Below are 18,796 nucleotides of genomic sequence, written 5' to 3'. Positions count from 1 at the left end.
TCAGCCCAGCATTTCTCATGATGTACTCTGCATATAAGTTAAATAAGCAGGGTGACAGTATACAGCCTTGACATACTCCTTTTCCTATTTGGAACCAGTCTGTTGTTCCATGCCCAGTTCTAACTGTTGCTTCCTGACCTGCATATAGGTTTCTCAAAAGGCAGGTCAAGTGGTCTAGTCATTCCCATCTCTTTCAGAATTTTCCACAGTTTATTGTGATCCACACAGTCAAAGGCTTGAGTGGGTAGTATTCCAGAAACTGCCTAAGTACATTGGTAAACAGCACATCAAAATTCTTGCCCTGTTGGAGATTTTTTATAAACAAAGATGAATATGAATCACATGTGGGATAGGTTAGACAGTGATAGCTCACTGAGCTACTGAGCAGGAGTTTGGTGGGGGGTGGGAGTTAGGGCATCAGGGAAAGGAGGATATGAAGTTGGAGGGTTGGGGTTAAATTTTAAAGAGTTGAGGGAAAGCCTCACTTGAGAAGAAAATTTCTAAATAATGCTTTGAAGGAAATGAGCACCATCATAGTGTTTTTCTTATATTGCTGTGGTTCGTTGGTCAACAAACTATTCTGATTACTTGGATTTTGCTAAGGGTGAGGTCACTCAAGAAATATTTTAAGAAATGAACAGATCCTGGGGACCGGAAGGAGATGAAAATGCCGCATCTGACTGGAGCGCCCGCAAGACGAGCGTGGTGAGAGATCGCGTGGCTGTTCCAGCTGCGTGTTGCTGGAACGCGTGGCTCGTGTGCAGAGGTCAGAGGTGGCTGAAAGCCTGAAGTCGGTGTAGAAGCTGAGACCACGAACTCTGGTGGGAAGATCTGGGCGGTGCGCGCGGAGCGCCCAAGGGGGCGGCTGTGCCAGCTAAGGCACGTCGCGGCCCAGCGGACGAAAAGGAGAGGACTTAGAATCTCCACCCTCACCAGGGGACTCGAGCTACTACCAAGATAAGGTAGATGATTTCCATGAGGCCCGATCTCGGGCCGCCTTGGCTAAGGGCTGGAGCGACAGAGAGAGTGGGCACGAGGAGGATGGTGATGAGGAGGAGGAGGTGCTTGCCCTGGATGTTGCGGATGAGGACGATGAAGATGGAGAAAGCGAGGAGGGTGACGATGAGGGTGGTGGGAGCTCCGTGCAGAGTGAGACTGAGGCTTCTGTGGATCCCAGTTTGTCGTGGGGTCAGAGGAAAAAACTTTACCACGACACGGACTTTGGCTCCAAGTCCCGAGGCCGGCAGAGTCAACAAGAAGTGGAGAAGAGGAAAGAGAGGAGGAGGCACAGCTCATTCAGCGGCGCTTAGCCCAAGCCCTGCAAGAGGACGATTTTGGAGTTACCTGGGTGGAGGCTTTTGCAAAACCGGTACCTCAGGTAAATGAGGCTGAGACACGTGTCGTGAAGGATTTGGGGAAAGTTTCCGTGAAAGAGAATCTGAAAATGCTGCGAAAGGAATCTCCAGAGCTCTTGGAGCTGATAGACGACTTGAAAGTTAAGTTGACAGAGATGAAGGATGAGCTGGAGCCACTTCTACAGTTAGTGGAGCAGAAGATCATCCCCCCTGGAAAAGGAAGCCAATACCTGAGGACCAAATACAATCTCTATTTGAACTGCTGCTCAAACATTAGTTCTTATCTGATCCTGAAAGCTAGGAGAGTCCCGGCACTTGGACATCCTGTCATTGAAAGGCTTGTTACCTACCGAAGTTTGATCAACAAGTTGTCGGTTGTGAATCAGAAGCTGTTCTCTGAAATCCCTCATCTGCTCACACTTAAAGGTGGTGCTGGAAAGAACGAACTGAATTTAAAAGCAAAATCCATGGAGGCCAAGCCAAAATCAGTTTCAGAGACTTCTGCTTGCTGCCTTGGCTGTTACAGACCTTTCTGATGATTCTGATTTTGATGAAGAAGCTGCACTGAAATGCTATAAAGAAATGGAAGAGAGACAAAAATTAAAGAGAAAGAAAGGAGAAAATAGTACCGAAAAACAGGCTCTTGAACATCAAAATGCAAAGAGAGCCATTACTTATCAGATTGCTAAAAATAGGGGACTTACACCTAGGAGAAGAAGATTGGTCGGCATCCCAGAGGGAAACACTGGGAGAAATTCAGAAAAGCCAAAATTCGCAGAAGAGGCCAGGTTCGTGAAGTTTGTAGGGAAGAGCAACGTTATACTGGTGAACTTTCTGGCATTGGTGCAGGAGTTAAAAAGAGCATTAAGCTTAAGTAAAGTTTTTGCTTAGCTTAAGTCTTTTGGCAATAATTTTGGATCAATAAATTTATTTTTAACTGGTTAAAAAAAAGAAATTAACAATATTGTATATTCAGTTGGTGCATGGTACAGGAAGGATTATAACCATCTAATCGAATGCCTCTTGTTTACTAATGAACTAAAATATGCAATAAGTAAAAATAAATAAATAAATAATATATACAATAAGTATAATCTTCTGAGTCTACTTTTTCTAGTTTTTCTGTCAAATGCTTTTTAACTTAATTTGGACATTGTAACATTTTATTTCAGTACAACTTTTTAAAAGACTCAGGGTTGCTAAAGAGTTGAAGATGGGTAGACAATATGATGTTTGTATGACAGATTTTACCCATAGTTCATAGTGTCAGATACTCTGTTACACAAAGGTAACATAGCTGATGATGAATTTGGATTAATAATATCAAAATTTTAAATATACAGCACAGTTTGAATATATTAAGTACCCATTACTAAAGAATTAAATATAAAGGAGATATATTTTTTAACATCTATTTGGTTTATTTGAAATGTATTCCCTTTCTGAACTTCTACAGTGAAACAATTTGTACTTAATGGAAATTCCAAAAGACTAAACAAATGAAACCATGTTAGTTGGCTTACTTTAATTAAACGGCAATGATAAGATTAGGAATTACTGTAATTGTGTTTTGTTTATATGTGTATACTTGCTTCTTTTCTATTTTTAACAGTTCCTTAAAACATGAAATGCAATTTTTTCCCACCTGGTTAAATTTCTGTCATTCTAGTACATGGTCTGTGTACCTGTTTTAGGTAAGTAACTGACGTCTAAAGTTGATAACCTGTCAACTTACTAGTCTGTTGAAACTGAGTATCCTATTAGAGAAAGAACTGAATTATAGAAATAAACAAAAAATTTATTTAAAAATTTTAATAACAATTTTTAATTTAATAGTAAAGTTTTCAAAGAGCAACAGTGGAGCTTTAACTGTTGTCACTAGAGTAACTGGGTATCCACATTAAAAAAATGAATAAAATGTTTTATTTTATGAATCCCTATCTCATACTACACACAAAAATAATTTAAGAGGGACCATACTTTTCACTGTAAAAGATATAACCATAAAGTTTTTAAAGGAAATAAGAGAATATTAGATCATTTTAGAAGTAGAGGTTTCTTAGGAGACAGTTTTAACCAGAAAGTTTAATGGTAAAATTTCATAGAGATTAAGTTTCTGCTCATTAAAAAAATGTGTTAAGAAAATAGATATGTCATAGTTTGGTAAAATATTTGTGAAACGTTAGACAAAGGACTCATGTTCAAGATAAATGAACTACTAACAAGAAAAGGATGGGCAAGAAATATAGATAACTTCACAGTTAAACAAAAGGCACATGAAAAAGTACTTAATCTGTAGAAATTTTTATAAGATCCCTTGTTATAGTTTCTTATATTTATTGCACTGAGTTCACTTGAGCTTCGTAGATCACTAGGTTTTCATCTCAGGCCAAGTTAAAAATTGACTTAATTTTTACATCCTGAGGAAAGAAGTAGGAATGCAGTTGCATTGCATTGTTGGATTTTACAATAATTTTTTTGATAGCTCTTTGTGCAGAAAAAAGTGTTGAAAGAAAAATATGGTATATCTTTAAAAGTTACCTGGCTCAACCACAAAAGGCTTTTCAGTTACACAGTCAAATATATGCAGTAAATTTTATAAGTTTTCTTTGCCTTTTAAAGTATTGATTCTGCTTGAGAATACTAAAGTTCTTGGCAGAAGTAGTAGATTTCAGTTTTAGCATTTTAATGGAAGATGACGCTGGTCTTGTCACTTTATTTGAGAATTTGAAAGTATCATTTTTGTACTTAACTGACTTGCAAAACAAAACTTTTTAAATCTGTTATTTAAAAGCATTGAATTTATCACAACTCATTGCTTACCTGTTCATTTTTTTTATAGTTTTGTTTTTCCTCCTCTGTTTCATTTTGGATAGTTTTTTTATTGCTATGTCTTGACGTTCACTTCCCGGCCCACCCCAACCCTGCAGTGTCTAATCTGGTATTTAACTCACCCAGTGTATTTTTTATCTCAGAGATTTTTTTTTTTTATCTCTAGAGATTCAATTTGGATCTTTATTTTCTCCATGTCTCTCTTTAACATCTTCATATTTACTTTCTTGAACATATAAAATATAACAGTTGATTCAGTGTCTGTGTCTATTAATGTTATCTTCTGTGTCACTCTGGAACTTGTATCTATTGATTGGTTTTTCTTGTTATTGGGGTTCATATATTCTTGCTTGTTTGCATCCTGAAAATCTTGTACTGGAAGTCAGACACTGAATTTTGTCTTGTTGGGTGCTGGATATTTTTACATTCCTTTAAATATTTCTGAGCTTTGTTCTGGAATGTAGCCAAGATCTTGGAAACCTAGGAGATCGTTTAATTCTTTTGAGACTTACTTTTAAAATGAGAGCACCCCTTAAGTTAGTGATAATTTTTACCCGTTACTGAGGAAGTACTCTGTTGAGTACTGTACCAACGCCCCACGTGTTAGAAAGCTTTTTCACTTTGGTCTACTGGAAACAGGAACTACTTCTACATCTCTTTGAGTCCTAAGGATTTTTTTGCCTGTTCCTTTCTGGTGATTATTCTGCCAGCATTGAGTGATTTCCTCAGATGAATCTATTGATCAAAACTCAGATGAAGATGAGAAAGAACTCTGCCAGGCTCTAGAGATCGCTCTCTTTGCAGCTCTCCTCTCTGATATTCTGATACTCTTCTACAATTTCTAGCTGACTCCTCACCGTTGTGGTCTTCCTCTCTAAAATCTCTAATACTAGTCTAATCATGAGAATAACATCATAGAAATCCCAAGTGAGAATTCTACAAAATACCTAGTCAGTATGTCTCAGAACTGTCAAGAATGCCAAAACCAGGGAAATTATGAGAAACTTAGAACCAAGCAAAAACTAAAGAGATATAACAAATGAAATGTTACGGTATCCTAGTTGGGGTCCTGCTGCTGCTGCTGCTAAGTCGCTTCAGTCGTGTCCGACTCTGTGTGACCCCATAGACGGCAGCCCACCAGGCTCCCCCGTCCCTGGGATTCTCCAGGCAAGAACACTGGAGTGGGTTGCCATTTCCTTCTCCAATGCATGAAAGTGAAAAGTGAAAGTGAAGTCGCTCAGTCATGTCCGATTCTTAGCGACCCCATGGACTGCAGCCCACCAGGCTCCTCCGTCCATGGGATTTTCCAGGCAAGAGTACTGGAGTGGGGTGCCATTGCCTTCTCCAGGTTGGGATCCTGGAAAAGAAAAATGGCAGTTGGTAAAAACTAATAAAATCTGAACAAAGTCTAGCCTTTACTAGGTAATTACAGTGTACAGTATTGGTTCATTAGTTGTATTAAATCTACCATACTAATGTAAGATGTTAATAATAGGAGCAACTGAGTTTAGTGTATATAGAGCTCTCTGTATCATCTTTGAAATTTTCCTGTAATCTAAAATTGCTCTAAAATTTAAATGTTTGTTTAAAAATAACATAAATATTAGACTCCAGAAATGCCAAGTGAGTAAGATCAGAGCTCCCAGTTAGGTTTCAGAATGTATCTGACGATGCAGTATGTTTTTCATGAAGCAGAATAGGTTAAATTTAAAGAACTTTTATTTATTTTAAGATTGTTTCTTGAGTTTGTGATGTTAAAATATCTTTTGCTTTGAAATGATGCTGATAGTGGATTTGGTCTACTTACTATACTACCACAATAAAAAGTTTATTAGTCCCCAAGCCTGAGAGTCATAAACTTCATCAATTCATTTCCTGAAAACTGTTCCAGAAGTTTGCTCCTCCTCCTGGATTGAGCCAAAATACTCTCATTTTATGGTGTTTCTCTTACATCTATCTCTACATACGTCTGAGAGTCTAGATAGGTTTCTGACATTTTCTAGCACTCTTGAGCAAAGGAGATATTTAAAAGCAGAAGAACCCAATAAAAGCCGAGTGCCCACAATCTCAGCTGTTCTCTAGCAGTAAAAGGAAATACCGGAGTCTTCCAAAGTTCAGAATCCAAGAAAAGAGCATTATCAACTCCCTCTCAGTGAGGTAGGAAATGAAGACTCTGGAAAGTACGTCATCTGGAGGCAATGGATTTGGAAGGTGAGTGGTAGAAATCTCCCCATAATGAAACCCCAGAAGCGTTCATCACGGGTTTTTAATCTGGGTTTTAGGGTGGAATGACCTGGTTTGTTTATTTTTTTTTCTTCCTAGATTACATGAGTTGAAAGTTCCACTGACTAATCTTTTGAGTTTATCTGAAAATAATTTAAACCTCCTTATGTGGCAGTAGGGAGTTAAACAAGGGAAGGTTTCAGGTGTTCTCATTAATAGTCACACCTCTATAAACTGAGTGTATGTTGTCTATGATGTGTATCTCTAATTCAGTTGTGTATTAGTTTACACAGCAAACATGTAGTGGTTACTGTTTTCCACTGGAATGTGTGATTTAAATGAACAATACAGTCTCTGCCTTGAAGTGGCTCCTAATCTAGTTGGAAGACATGATTGCCACACAGGATGGTAAGTGCTTTATTAAGGATTGGTGTAAGTTTGATTTTTAGGGAAAACTTCATGAAGGACAAAAATCTGCCTTGAAAGAGTTTGTGTGGCTAAATTGCTGAATGTTAAGCAAATCAAGATGTTAAGAGTTATCAATCCTCTTAATGTTAAGAGCAATCACGGCTGAAACCTCAAACTTAGCAGTTGGCATAATATTGAAAGGAAAAGATATATTCTAGAATCAGAGATAGGGATAGCAATATGAAATACTATTTAAACCACTCTTAGAGAAGTCTGGGAATCTGAATTAATTCCTGCTTTGAGCAGGAGTGCTTTATAAGATGAAGGGGGGAAAAAGTAGATGATATATCTCAGAATCCCTCTCCCAAAACTTTTTTTTTTCTAATTTATCAGTTTTCTTTATTTTGTTTTAATTTATTTTTCAATTGAGGTAGAGTTGGTTTATAATATTATGTAAGTTTCATATGTGATGACATTTTATTTCCACTTCTATTTATTTAGTGCAGCATGTTCACCCCTGAAAGTTTAGTTTCCATCTGTCACCATACACTGGACCCCCTTTAACCACTTCACCCTCCCCCAACACCCTTTCCCCACTAGTAATCACTACTTTGTTCTCTGTATCTATGTGTTTGTTTTGTTTTTTTAATTTTGTTGATGTTATTAGTCCACATGAGTGAATTTGTAATATTTGTCTTAATCTGTCTGACTTGTTATATGTGGTGTAAAATAATGCCTTCACGTTTCATCCACGTTGTCACAGATAGAAAGTTTTCATCTTTTCTTATAGCTGAGTAGTGCCACATTGCATACTTGTATACCACATCTTTTTTATTCACCCTTCAATGGGCACTTATGCTGTTGTATATCTTTGCTGTTGTAAATAATGCTGTGTTGAGCATAAGGGTGCATATATCTTTCAAATTATTGTTTTTATATCCTCTGTATAAAAAGCCAGAAGTGGAACACCTGGATCATATGGTAGGTCTATTCTTAATGTTTTGAGGACTCCATGTTGTTTTCCGTAATGGCTATACCAGTTTACATTCTCACCAACAGTGTGTGTTGGTCTCGTTTTCTCCACATCCTCTCCAATGCTTGTTATTTCTTCCCTTTTTGATAATAGTCATTCTAAAAGGCATGAGCTGGTATCTCATTGTGGTTTTGGTTTTCATTTCTCTGATGATAGTAACATCTTTTCATGTATGTGTTTGGGCACCTGTGTATCTCCTCTGGGAAAATGCCTCTTCAGGTCCTCTGCCCATCTCTTAATCAGGTTGTTTGGCTTTTTTGTTGTTGAGCTATATCAGGTCTTTATATATTTTGGATATTAAGTTCTTATCAGATATATGATTTGCAAGTATCTTTTCTCTTTCAGTACATTGGTTTTTGCTTTGTTCATGGTTTCCTTTGCTATGCAGAACCTTTTTAATCTGATATAGTCCCACTTATTTTTGCTTTTGTTTCCCTTGCCCAAGACCAATGTCAGTGAGAGAACTGCCTATGTTTTCTTCTAATAGTTTTATGATTTCAGGTCTCAGATCACTTTGCATTAATTTCTGTATATGAATATAAGTAGTGGTGTAGTTTCATTCTTTAGCACATAGCTGTCCAGTTTTCCTCTTTCCGTTTATGAAGAAATGATTGTTTCTCCACTGTATCTTCTTTGTTCCTTTGTCCCAGATTAACAGAGTGTATATGTGTAGGTTTATTTATGGGCTCTTGAGTCTGTTCTGTTAATCTGTGTGTCCACCCTCCTGCCGGTACCATTCTGTATTGGGTACTGTTCTTGTTGTTTAGACGCTCAGTCGTGTCCAACTCTTTTCAACCCCATGGACTGTGGCCTGCCAGGTTCCTCCGTCCATGGGATTTTCTGGGCAAGATTACTGGAGTGGGTTGCCATTTCCTCCTCGAGGGGATTTTCCTGATCCAGGGATTGAAACTGTGTCTCCAAGTCTCCTGCCTTGCAGATGGATTCTTTACGGCTGAGCCACCAGGGAAGCCAGTTTTGAGTACTACAGCTTGGTAATATAATTTGAAATCAATGAGTATGATACCTGCAGCTTTTTTTTTTTCTTCTCAGAAAAGGGGTCTTTCAGGGACATCCGTGGCAGTGCAGTGGCTAAGGCTCCAAGCTTCCACTGCAGGGGGTGCAAGTTCCATCCCTGGTTGGGTAACTAAGATTCCCACCTTCTGTGGCATGGCAAAAAGAAAGAAAGAAAAGGAGTCTATTGTGTTCCCATGTGAATTTAGATTTTTTTATTCTATCTCCATGAAAAAGAGTCAATAAATCTTTCTGTAGTTGCTAAGGAAACAGAGCAAAAAACACTAAATGTACCGGGCATACATTTATCCAGAGACGAAGCTAATAGAGCCTAGAGGTGGGCTCTAGGCAGAGCCCTGAAGAGGAGAGGAGCAATCTAACTGTAGAGCCTCTTTCTGCATTCATTGCCAAGGCAAAAATCATGTGATAGCCTGAGATGAAGACAATTATTTGCTAATAGATAAAAAGAAGAAAGTTGTAGCAGCTTGTTTTCCTGTATCTCTTTAATGTTAACATTCTCTGCAAAATGTGCAGTTGTTTAAGATGGCTGGCTCAGACTCAGACTTCCCTTGGTTGTACTGTACCTGAGGTTGAATGGTGTCGGAGTGGCTAGGACATCCAGTTAAGGGGAAGTTGAATTATAGATATACATCCTTCAGCTTTAGTGGGGGGTGTTTACATGGTTTTCTGTCTGTTCCATGCACAGCTATTGCTGGCCATCTATAGGCCTGGCTTCTAGAATATTCCTAACTCCTACTATGCTGACTCATCCAGCATGAGATGTCAGCCAGAGGGATGTCACCTGATAGAAATATGATTTTTCTGGATTTGGGGGCATTTGTATTATTTTCAAGGTTGTAATAGTGATCTGATGTGATTTTTCATTCTCAATAACTTCACTTTTTAACCTAATTTTCTATACATAGTTTTATATGTTTCTTAAAGAGAGTTCCCCAAATTGCTTATGCTTCAGAATCCACAAAACTTGAACCTACCCATGTTAAGTTTATCTATAGGACTGCAAGCCATTTACTCTTCTGCTCCAGTAGTCAACCAATCAAACAACAATCATTTGTCCATCTGCCTGCTAAACCATAGAAATACAAGATAAAAATTTTTATTTCACATTTAGACATACAAATCTTTAAAAAGGAAAGAAAGTCCTGGTTGAAGTAGTGTTTTCACCTGATTGACTTTCAGTTATGTGTAGCCAGTTACTCCAAAATTCTACTATAGTTCCTTCTTTGTTTAGTGCTGAGAGAGGATGAAAGATGCAGGAATGGTTCTAGAGGTGAGGGCGCTTTGTCACCCAGGAGGTTAACAGGGCAGAAGGAGGAGGCTGAGTGCTGAGAAAGCCAAGCCCAACACTTCCCTAGTTATCATCAGCGTGGTAGTTATGAATGGGAACTTTGGACAAAGGAAGCTTTCCTCACTGGGAACTTTTAAAAATAGCTTCCCAGAAACCTAGAAGCTGGACTGGTTTTTAGGAAGCTGCCGCAACAGACCACATAGCACGAGGATAACTTAGAATGCTAATTCCGTAAGCCTCCCGCGAGGTCTAGCAGCTTTCCTCAACTTGATTTTTCTCAGATGAGTGAGAAAATGGTTAAATGGTTTGGCATGCTGACACTGATTGGATGGATGAAGGCTGAATGTAAGCCTTTAAATTCAGTTGAGTGAGTTTTGAAGCCTATTTTTGTAGGTTAGAATATGTAGGTGAAAGGACTTAGGGAAAGAAAGACACATTGATTCCTGTCCCAGCAATATCAGGTCATATGGCCCAGTTTCCTCATCTGTTTTATGAAGAAAATAATACCTTCGATGCAGGGTTGTTAAGAAAATAAAGATGAAATTATCAGTGATTGACACGTAGGAGATCAGGGCTTCGTAGTGAGGTACATGAATGACCTTGAGAAGGGAGAGTGCCCAGCAAACTCCTTAAAATTTCATGCAAATGTTTCTGGGTGTGAACATTTTGATGAGAAAGTAGTTTGTAACTTTTTTCAAATTCTCAGATCTGTGGCTAAAAATAGGTTAAGAATCATTGAAATAGGAGCTCATTTCTGTTTGAGAATGAGGTGCAAAGGGAAAAGTGTGAAATTCTCTAGAATAGTCATCAAAAAGAACTGGGACAGAAGAGAGTGAGGCTTACAGTGGGGAAAAAAATCAGGTGGACAATGATTAAAGTACTTCTATATTTGTACTGAGTATTTAATACTGTTCTTAATTTGTAAACATGTTTGGTTCTATGATGAAAAGAGTAGAAAATAATTTCCTCTTTTTCCTGTCATGATAATATGGCTGATATATTTTCAACACAAATAATTTTAAAAAGCATTGGAGTGGGAGGTTAAAAATTAAGGACATAGTCTTGGCCCTGCAACTGAAAAATGATGTGAAAATTGAGCAAGTCATTTGCCTCAGTGTTCCCAAGTGTAAAATAGTAGACATAAACCACTCTCTAACAATAATGCTTAAAATTTGACTAATTCGTGAAAATATGTTGAATTCCTTTGACAGCAGGAGCTACGTAAAATCAAGATGTCATAACATTTTTCTTTTAAAATTTAATCTACTATTTACACACGTGTTATATCCCTGGTGGCTCAGATGGTGAGGAAACTATCTGCAGTGTGGGAGACCCTGGTTCGATCCCTGGGTCAGGAAGATTCCCTGGAGAAGGAAATGGCAACCCACTCCAGTATTCTTGCCTGGAATATCCCATGAACAGAGAGCCTGGTGGGCCACAATCCATGGGGTCGCAAAGTCGGACACGACTGAGCCACTTCACTTCTTCACTTCACTTACATTATTCTTAAACAGTAATAATATCTCAAATTCATTTTAATCATTTGTTGAAAAGCTTAAATTTAGGTGTCTACACTTTAAAGTCCTGTGGTATTAGTGGTGGATATCATAAAAAATCAGTTTTGCTGCATGTCTGGTGATTTTTACACAGCTTTATCATGTCAGCGATATCCTGTTGCCAAAGTCCAACATCTCCAGGCCCCACAGCACACACGCACGCTCATTCACCCATCACCCAGCTAATCCTACCCATCATTACATCCTTAGCATAAAGATCCCTTTCTTAGGGGGACCTTCCTTCAACCTCTGCAGTTGAGCAGCTTCCTCTCTTGCACTTATAATTACTTGTTCAACTCTTATTTTCCCTGCCAGCCTAGAAACATTAAATGGCAGGAAACTGAGATTTTTTTCCTGCTACTGCATCCCTAGCACTTAGCAAATAGCCTGGTTTATAACAAACCCTTAATAAAAGAAAAAAGATTATTATTACTACTAGGTTTTTTTCCCCACCTGTGCTGGGTGTTTGTTGCTGCATGGGCTTCTTATTGCAGTGGCTTCTCGTTGCAGAGACCCAGCTTGCAGGCGTGTGGGCTTCAGCAGTTGTGGCCCCCAGCCTCTAGCGCACATGTTCAACAGTTGTGGCTCATGGACTTAGTTGCCTCCCAGCATATGGGATCTTCCTGGCTTCTTTTAGTGAAGAATGGTATTTGGAAACCATTAGCTTTTGGATTGTCATCATTCCCAAGCTCTCTCAGTGGACAAGGGACAGAGCTATGAATATAGGAGTATGAGGGCATTAACACTTGAAAACATACATACATAATATGCAATCATATTTATTTTCATATCCATCAATATATATCAATATATACTGACAATGGCAGGGCTCCCCCTCTTACCAGCATGGATGCCTACCTTGCTATGCTCACCTAATGCCTTCATTCAATAAGACTGCATTTGAGAAGAGGAAGGGATCAAACACTACTTTTTAAATGTCTGAATTAAAAACTAACATAAGATGTTATTAACTTTTGTCTCAAGTTTCTCCAGTCTCTTGATGTGTTTTATCTCTTTCCAGACTAATCTGCATTTCTCCGGATATGTGATAGGAAGAGTTCTGCTTCATTGGAAGAAGAATATAATAGAGTCCTTGCTTGATTTCTTTTATCCTAAGTTGTTGCATGTGTTTAGTTCAGTATTTTTGCCAGGAAATGCTTTACTGTAGGACTGTCCCACACACTGCAAGATATTTGGTATTCCTGACTCCCTACTCACTATTGCCACTGAAGGTCCCCTGCTAAAAAACTTGAGATAATTAAAGAGCAGAAACAAAGAACTCTTACACATTTCCAGCTGCTTCCTGGGAAGGCACCCTTCCCACAACCCCTGGAGCTCTTTGCAACTTATATAATAACTGTTTTCTGCTATATTCTTAGGTTCACACTAACTTACATGGAAACTCACATGGAACAGTTCCACTACATCAATCGGTTCTACATTGAGTGTGTTAGCCTTGTCAAATCAATGTTCTTTTTTGATCAAGAAAAATTACATGCTTCTGGGTTGGTAAATGTCCCCTGTTGATTTTTTGAGGGGGCTTCAGAGGCCCAAATCCAAAGAGGTTTTCTTCTGTTATCGAAATGTCTCTTAAGAAGTATGCCAAGCCATAAACACAAACCTGCCTGAAGCACCTGGGTTATCAATGTTTAAATTAAGGCCGCAATACCATATATAGGCGGCTTCCCAGGTGTTGCAGTGCTCAAGGATCCACCTGCTAATTCAGAAGACACAAGAGACACGGGTTCAGTTCCCAAGTTGGGAAGATCCTCTGGACGAGGGCATGGCCACCCACTCCAGTATTCTTGCCTGGAGAATCCCACGGACAGAGGAGCCTGGCCGGCTACAGTCCATAGGGTCTCAGAGAATCAGACATGACTGAGCATAGCACAGCTGCTGTTGAGTCAGTCGTGTCCAACTCTTTGCAACCTCATGGACTATAGTCCCCCAGGCTCCTCTGTCCACAGGATTCTCCAGGCAAGAATACGGGAATGGGTCGCCATGCCCTCCTCCAGGGGATCTTCCTGACCCAGGAATCGAACTTGTGTGTCTTATGTCTCCCGCACTGGAGGTGGGTTGGCAAAGAGTTGGACACGACTGAGTGACTTTCACACCTTTAACACCAGCGCCACCTGAGAAGCCCACAGCACAGCACCATATATAAAACGTGGGTCATTGGCTTGTTAGCTATATAGTTTCAGAGCAGTGGTAGATTACTTGGGTTTGGGCAAGTCACATTCTGGTTAAGAGCTGGAGCTACACTTAGCAGGCTTCTCCGTAGAGAAAGTGCTTTCCTGGGTGGCCCAAGACTGTCGTACCTACTGAGGTGCTAAAGGCATTACTCCGTCCCTGACTGGACCCGGAAGGGTCACATTTTCCCCAGGCTCCACAGGCTGTGGAACAGGTTCATCCCCCTTCCTCACCACCGGTGTGAACAGCAGCCAACCCGCAGTAGAAAGAAGCTGGGCCCTTCAGCTGGCCCTCTGTTTCTTTCCTGCTGTGTGTTAGTTCGTTTGGGCTGCTATACGGAATGCCACAGAGTGGGTGGCTATGTATAGACAACAGATTTATTTCTCATGGTTCTGGAGGTTGGTAGTTTGAGATCAGATGCCTACATCATCGGGTTCTGATGAGGGCCCGCCCACTGAGCTGCAAACAGCCATCTAGAGCTGTGTCCCAGCACAGGCTTGCGGGGAAAGCGGCGAGAGAGCTCTCGGGATCTTTTTTATAAGGGCATTAATCCTGTTCATGAGGGTTCCACTCTCAGGACCTAATTACCACCTCCCAAAATTCCCACTTCCTATCACATTGGTGGTTAGGATTTCTGCATAAAGTGGGGGGCATATTTAGTCCATTGCACTTTGGGATTCAAAAGAGTAAAAGCTTGCCTGTGTCTTGCCCTTATGAATTTGAGCTCTTGTTTAGATGGGGAAAAAATTCTCCAAAAAAAAGTTCTCCTAGTTCCACCAACTGTATAAGCAAAGGAAGGAAAAATAAGGTTTAACACAAGTTATGTTTGAAAAAAATCATATTAGACTTGAGAGTAAGTTCTATATGAACACTTGGTGTGATTTAGAAAATTAGTGATGGGGACTTCCCTGGCAGTCCAGTGGTTAAGATTCCATGCTCCCATCACAGGAAACATGGGTTCAATCCCTGGTCAGGCAACTAAGATAATTTCCAGCTGTCCCAGGACATGGAAGACAGTATTACACTACTCTGGTGGAACACCCTCACTTAGAAAGTAATGTGCAGATTTATTTGGTTTGGAGGTGGACAGCTTTGAACTGGGGCTGATATCCATTATCTTAAAGGACGTAATCCGAATGGGATCCATTCCAGAATTTAAAGACAAAAGTAAACTAGAAAATTGTGTTGACGTGACACTTTTAATGCTCTTCAGTTAGTGGTTTGAGCCACAGGAAATTAATTTTAACTCAAAAAGAAACTCATACCCTGTAAAGTGCATAGCCCATTTCCTTCGCTATCTCGCCTCTTACTTTCCCTAACACAGCATGTCATTGCAGGGTCATGCCCCAAAACTTGCATCAACAGTCTTCTTTGTACCTGTGAATGGCCTCTTTCTGTTCATTTAGGTTCCTGGACAGATGTAACACACACACACTCTCTCCCCTTAGGGGAATCTTACCTAAAATCAAGTCTGTCTTAACCTGAGAACATCTTAGAATTTTGATTACTTGGTGCTGTTGAAAAACTGAGAATTTTTTTACATCGTGTCCTTATGACCTCTTTCTTTTTCCCCCACTTGGTGAACAACAAAAACAAGGAGAAAAAAAACACAGAACAGTTTCACACCTAAAATTGAAGGAGTTGATTGCTGTCATTTTGATGATGTGCCTTTTATGAGTTTGCAATGGTTAAGAAAGACTTTATGGTTTTGGAGCATGAGCACTTTAAAGTGATTCAAAATTATTGAAGAGCGACAAATTTTATAAAGTGCTTCAATTTGTTACTGACTACAGCTGCAGTGGAACGATTCGGCAGAGCTTTTAGTACTATGCACAGCCTCCAAATGCGCCCATAATCTTCCCAGGTGGAGCTCCTTTACACGCAGGGGCGCTGAGTGTTCCACTCAGAGATACTGTATTGCTAACAGCTTCTGTTCTGGAGACGCGCTGACACATGGGTGTCCTTTCGGTGATGCTGCAAACCCCAGAGCAGCCTTCTGTTGTTTGGCTTTGCCAGAATTATAAAATGGTGGTGTAAAAAACTACTGGAGCACTGGTATCGGAATGAGGAGTGGAAAAACAAGTGGGATAAGAGTGGACACGGTGGCTGAGACACTGAAAAGAGAGAAGATAACCTTTTAGTCCTTTGAGACACAGAGACTCATTTTTAAACAGCTAGTACATTTGAGAGAGTCGGTAACTTTGTAATAGCAGGTTTTAACGATATTTTTCTGCGTTGCCATTAGCTTGCACTATTTTGCTGGACTTCAATTTGCATGTTTAGAGTGTCAGTAAGCCCTGTTTATGTGAAAATAGGGAAGATAAGGCATCATCTTTGAAGTTTAAAATGACCAGGTGGTTTGGATATTGATTTGTAATGTGGGGTTCCAGTAAAGCACACAGATTATTCTGCCCTTTAACATGTTAGGCCACTGAGATGTCATGCTTAGTACATGACTTCTCCATGTGATGGCTATAAACATTTAATTTCTTTAGAACTAGAGTTGTAGAATTCAGCTAGTTCATTAAGAGCATAATCTTACGTCAGGACAAAGCTAAACGCAGAGAAGTCAGTTTAAAAGTGTACCCAATTCAACAGTGGGGTGGGGGGAGGGTGGCCTTTAATAGCTCTTTAGTATGCAAATATTTGGCAACACTAAGTGTTTGAAAAAACCTTTTCCACGTGGTAACTTCACACAGGTTATTCTTAACCAAAGCTAAGGGTAGAGGCCACATTTTCAAGACTCTTCTCTCACCAGTCTGCTTTTTACCACCATGCCGTTGATCCTTCATTCTATTTAAGAGCATGAGGTAGCTCTTTCAGAAAAGGATTCAACATGTTAGAATATAGCTTATAAATAGATTTTTTTTAAAGCAGCATGCTATTCTAGTTTTTAATGCATAAGAAACAATTTGCATTGGGATTTATTCATATAATTGAGTGCCCATGACCCCAAAATTTAAAGGCACTAAGTATTTCTTCGCATCCGTCTTGCTGGAATTCCCAGTGAATATCTCTGCCTCTTTTATCGTGTGACATATGAAGCAGGACGGATTTCTGACAAGCTCCAAGACTTCAGAACGACAGGACAGGTAAGACAGGGCCCAGTTCCTCACACTGCCTTCTGGACACGAGTGGGAAGACTGTATGTTGTTTGAAGATCAGAGTTTTCTAGGAAAATAAGCTTATTTTCCACCTCTTTCTGCTTGCCTTCTTAAATGAATTTATACATGTAAAGAACTTAGAATGCTGACTATTGTTACCATTCTATTATTTGTTTTCTTATTTCCTCCTCCTCTTTCTTTCTTTACGTTCCCCACCCCCCCCAAACAGCCATGTGTATGCCTGTCTTTTTGAGATGTGACTTTCTCTTATCAGAAAAATTGAAATTAATGGTGACTCTCAACTATACTCCAAAGGGGGCACCAGATAATAAATACTGTGGCAAGTGTGTGTACCCATCTGCTCTGAATGTCACAGTTTGTTGCTGGCAGTGTTTTACTTGGGATTTTCATCCAGTTTCATTTAGCTCTGTCTGATCCCCATTGGTGTTTTATTTGATTAAAATGCAAGCACCCAGATATTTGTAGACAAATATTAAAACATCCTGGCATTCTGTTTTTATTAAGAAAATTTAAGAGTTGTAAACTGAAACTGCCAAAACTTAGTAAAATAATGAATACTTAGAGATATTTGTTTTTATTTCCAAAAAAGCGGACAAAACAGCCAAGTAAGGGACATTTGAATACTGAATTAGCAGTATATTTTAATTCAGCTCCAAAGCCAAGCAGATGTGGTATGAAGTTCTTTCCCCTTGCCTCAAGAATGTGGTTTTATATACCAAGATGATTATGTATAAATGTCTAGTCAGTAACTTTGATCTAAGGAAGAAAATCTGATCTGCCTGAATTCAGTGCTTCTTTATGAAACTTACTTCTGAAGTCTATAAGTCAGGGTTTTGTTTTTTAAGTTAAATATACTGAATGACTACAAACATTTTATAAGCTAGATATTATTTTGACTTAAACCCTTTATTCCATGTAAAGCTCTTCCTTTCTTCTTTCTACCTATCAAAATCTCATCCCTCATTTTCTGCTTGATATTGCAATCATCCTGGCTATGAGCAATCTTTCCTTCCTTTGAATGCCTATTATTACACTTGCTCAGGTGACCCCTATGACATTTATCACACACTGCAGACTCTTATTCCTAATACATCTTAATACATCTAGTTTCCCAAACCTGACTGTCAGTTTTAGAACCTTGTCTGGACACATAGTTCATTCAGCATTTACCTGATGCATGTTTATCAACTGACCACAGTGTGCAAGAGCTGTGCTAGGCACTGGAGAAGCAGTAGTGAAAAATAGATGTGACCACAGCCTCTGCGGAGCTCATCTATAAAGTGAATAAATGAATGAGGGTCAAAGAATGTATCATTTGTAGTATCAAGTAAAATGCTGTGATCATTGTCAAGGTACTAAAGATACTTTTGAGGAAGAATCTTAATATTTTGTGTTGCTAAGCAAATTTACATCTGTGTTGTAATGGTATGCCAGTTTTTGGTATATATGCTTTTGCTACAAGTAGGATTTTTAGTTTCTTTAAGTAGCTTTTGAAAATATGTGTGCTATAAATAGATTTCAATAAATCCAACATTATCTTTTCTAGGCTCTTGACATAGGACCCCCTAGAAATAAACATTCATATCCATTTTATATTACAAAGCATAAATTTGAAAAAGAGTTATGTTTGGCCACTTAAATCATCAAAGCTTGTTTCTTAGAACTTTCTTTCCAATTTCTACTGTAAATCATGACTCAGGTTCATGATTAATTGTAAACTGCCAATAAAAAGCAATAAATCAGTGTAGTATGAA

General features: G+C 39.1%; 1 pseudogene; it reads left to right on the top strand.

Moving 5' to 3' along the window:
* The first annotated feature begins 633 nt into the window (after positions 1-633).
* LOC136158581 (something about silencing protein 10-like) lies at positions 634-2,369 on the top strand (annotated as a pseudogene).
* Positions 2,370-18,796: the final 16,427 nt, after the last annotated feature.

This window comes from Muntiacus reevesi, chromosome 1, assembly GCF_963930625.1.
Source record: "Muntiacus reevesi chromosome 1, mMunRee1.1, whole genome shotgun sequence".
NCBI lineage: Eukaryota > Metazoa > Chordata > Mammalia > Artiodactyla > Cervidae > Muntiacus > Muntiacus reevesi.
Note: the sequence above shows the minus strand (reverse complement) of the source record. Positions and strands in the feature narration are given on the sequence as shown.